Source organism: Meleagris gallopavo, chromosome 1 (genome assembly GCF_000146605.3).
Source record: "Meleagris gallopavo isolate NT-WF06-2002-E0010 breed Aviagen turkey brand Nicholas breeding stock chromosome 1, Turkey_5.1, whole genome shotgun sequence".
Classification (NCBI taxonomy): domain Eukaryota; kingdom Metazoa; phylum Chordata; class Aves; order Galliformes; family Phasianidae; genus Meleagris; species Meleagris gallopavo.
The window spans coordinates 8,599,942-8,604,029 of NC_015011.2; positions in this window are offsets into that span (position 1 = coordinate 8,599,942).

The following is a 4,088-nucleotide window of genomic DNA, read 5'->3' on the forward strand; positions in this document are numbered from 1 at the left end:
AGTACAACTCTTTGGGGTCTAGCTGTTCTGTCATAGGGATATTCTGCCTATGTCTATTCCCTGGAAAGCAGTCTTACTGCAGATGGTGGTTCTTTTCTGTACAGTTCCCATTTAGGACCTGTGGGACATCACCTGGGACTCATTTGTTAACAGTAGAATTTCAGCTTCAGACACCTGCAAATGAGACCCCTAGAGCCCAATTCTGTTTTCTAAACACAGGCAGCAATGCCATTTGAGTTGCCCTGGAGTATCCAACGTGGTTGGGCTTAAGCAACTGAATAAAGGAGTGAAAGTGGGATTCACCTCACAAATCCATCATTTTAACCTTAGGAATCCTTAGCCAATTATTTGGAATGTTCTGTCCTATGTCACTTCAGAGCCCCTCATAGATGTTTTGGAGACTCCAGAACATCTCAAACCACTCTAGATTCCTCCAATGTGACCAACAAATCGAGCCATACTAGCCTACTTTAGGACAAGCAGAATAACTCTCTTTAACATTGCCCGACAAAGCAGCTAAGACTCTTGGCTGATCCTATGATTCTGTGATTGGTGCTATTATAAACACATCAGGAACACATCTGAATTGGTGTGTTGTCTTCAAAGCCTAGATAGTCATGCAGGGTTTGACTGAATTGCCTAAACAGAAGTGCTCCTATGCACCTCTAACAGCCCATGGGCAACTAGCAACAATTCCAGACATCTCCTCCCCTCCATGTCCCATAGGGTTTGATGAAATGTCTTCAAGATGAACATATGTTACCCCTAAGCAGCAAAGACATTTACATAGTTAGGAGGAGATGCTGCACTGAGGTTAAGGTTCCTGAGCAGCTACACTGATTCCTCAGCACCTTTATGGTCTACCACCAAGTGACGTGATTGGGAACCCATGTGGTAGCACTGTGGGATGAAAGAATACCTTTTGCCTTTAAGCTTAAATCAGCACATTGCCTTCCTTCTCTTATTGCTGCATATCCATTTTCATCATTATTACCTCTGTAATAGGGCTAGAGTTGGGTCGATTGATAAGCTCAGGCTCTCTATGATTTCCATATCCAGGTATTCCCCAAGTGCTAGTAGCTATATGAGCTGGAATTTCTTTCAGTATGGTCTCTTTAGCATTGAATTTAGGCTTATGCAGATAGGAAAACTGTTAGTCTTGATGCAGGTAAAGAGAAAACGTAAAGAATTGTCTTCTTTCACGTACCTACATTTCAAGAGAAGGATAAAATTTCTTCTGGACCAGCTTTGTAACAGTCTACTTAGCTACTGCTACTCTCAAAGACACAGTGTCTTCAAGAACGTTGCCCTGGGTGCCTTGGACTGGGAATGGAAAAAAGAGCTCTGATTCATTCATCGAAATCTTGAGGACCCTTTAAGCACAGCAGCATTATCCCAGACAACAAGGGACATGCTGTTCTGATGCTCACATTCATAAAAGACAAACAGGATAATCCAGCTCATAGTAGGCTGGTTTGACATTGCTCTTTGGCAAAATAAAGGAAATACTAATGTGGATATAAGGGAATAGAAGACATTAAAGAAGAGGTAAACAATTAACGCCAATCATCATCCTTTTTAGGGAGGAAAGGTTGTCAAATTTGATTTCATTCTCTGATGTGATTGTATGTTTTGGCTGATAAAAGTAATTGCAAAGATGGAATATATTCTGACTTTGGTATGTTTGACGGCGCAGCAGATCCTGATTAAAATATTAACATTCTACCCTATCAATACGAAGCACATAAAATGGATTAAGGACTGTCTGACATGTCAACAAAGAAGCTGTCAGAGAGGAATCACTAGAGGAGAATATTTTTTTAGAGGGGTTCTGCAGGGATCAGTAATAGGTCTGAATGCTATTGAGTGTTTTCACTAATGACCTGAAAGTAAATATTAAAACTGCTGATAATACTGGAAAATAATGAAGAGGACCAGGAGTTACACAAAAGTGCTCTTAGTATCATTGTTAACAAGCTTTTATATCCAAAAACAAGCAAGCAGATCACGCATCCAGGGTCCTGCAGCACAGGGATTTAGGCATGCTAAAGAAGCAACCCAAAATGATTCTTCCAAGATGATATTTTGTGGCTTTTGAATGTTATTTCTTGCAAGGACTGATGCAATCTCTGACTGTAATTCAGGGGAATAGGGGTGAAGTCTTTACTTTCTGTGTGTTGCATCACTACAGTTCATGTTGAAATAATGCCTCCAGGTCAGTTACCTGGAATCTAGAAAGAATGTCAGGAAAAAAAGAAGAAAAGAATAAAACAAAAGTTGCAGAAATGTCTCAAAAATTATTCAGGGACCAAAAAGCCACTGTTATATGTGTAAACATCAAGAACAGGATATATTTATTATTTTTCTGGAAAGGGGGATTGAAAAGAAACTTGAGACCTCTTTGTGAGTGCCTTTGGGGGAAAATAGTAGATACAAAAGCACTTGCTAATGCAGCAGCAGTGGGCAGAGGCAGAAATATTTGCAGAAGCAAGAGGAGGGATCTGACAGATCACACACCTCTGGGAGGCAGTAGACTTTGACCCCAACTCTCAGTGGCTTCAGATAAAGATTGAAACCTTTTTATTATGCATTTGTTAACTTGATCAAGCGTGAGGTGAGGGGAAAATGTCCTAGATGTGAAAGGTGAGACTTGGTGAGGCAAGATATGAGCAACAGCTGAAGGGAATTGGGGTTGTTCAGTCTGGAGGAGAGGAGGCTGAGGGGAGACCTCACCACTCTCCACAGCGCCCTAAAGGAGACTGCACTGAGGAAGATGTTGGTCTTTTTTCTCAGCTGATAGGTGATAGGACAAAAGGAAACACTGGGAGGGTTTAGATAGGACGTCAGAAAGAATTTCTTCATTGAAATGGTGGCGAGGCATTGGAATGGGCTGCCCAGGGAAGCGGTGCAGCCTCCATCCCTGGAGGTATTTAAGTGACATGTAGCTCTAAGGGACATAGTTTAGTGATAGATTTGGTAGTGTTAGTTGATGGTTGGACTTGGTGATCTTAAGGGTCTTTCTCCACTTCAATGATTCTATGATTCTATTTATTTAGTCCCACACTAAGTAAGTACTAAAAGCCATGGAGCTGTGAAACATTAATTTAGGGAGCTGATAGACCCATCACTGGCTCAATGGGGCTTCACCTCCAGTCTTCCTTCTGCCTCCTTCCCAAATCCTTCCCTCCATGAACTCCACCCTGTGGCACCATGCAGTGTGGGCAACTCAAGAATAAAATCTTGAATCCATCAGCTGGAGGGACATGAGATCATGCTGAAGATTTTATTTGGTGTGCCTCAGACAGGTTTTCAGAAGGGAAATGGCCAGCTAAACCTTGTACCAGAAGTTAGCCTGCTCTCCAAACCAACAACTACTCCTTTTGCAATTGATGCACATCCTGCCAGATGTCCCCAGGGCAACCTGGGGAGGCTGGGACATCATTCCCTCAAGGACTGTCTTCAGGAAACAACTCGCTGGAATTCAAATGCTTCTTTGTTTACGAAATAAAGTCCACCAGAACTATCGCCAATTGTTTATGCTAAAGAGCACACTCTCATTAATGTTAATGGCGCTTTAGAGCATAAATCCTTGCTAATTGATATAGGAATGCATCCCAGAAGAGTTTACATTACTGCTGATTTAGCTGATAGATATAAATGTGTGAGAGAGAAATATTAGCATTCATGTAAAACAATTAGGTTATAAACAGGGGCGAATGATTCAGAAAATGACTGCAACTTTCCACCTTCCTTTGATGGACAAAAAATAAAGTCTGCTAATGAGGAAAATCGGGGAATATGAATAGAAACTAATCACTGCTATTAGTCAGTATCCGTAATATGTCAGCAGGGCTGGGTCCCCATCTGAGTTCAGTGCAGAGGTGAGATGGACAGGAGCATCCTGCTGCCCCATGCTGTTCTCCCCATGGCTTTTCTGGGAGCAGTATTTTAGGGTTACTCATCTAGCAAGGCTGGCCACCCCATGTCAATACCATTGGCTCAAGATGTGTGAATAGAGAATGATACAAGCAGCGGGTAGATTTCCACAATTTAATATTCTTTTTTTTTTCTTTTCTTTTCTTTTTTTT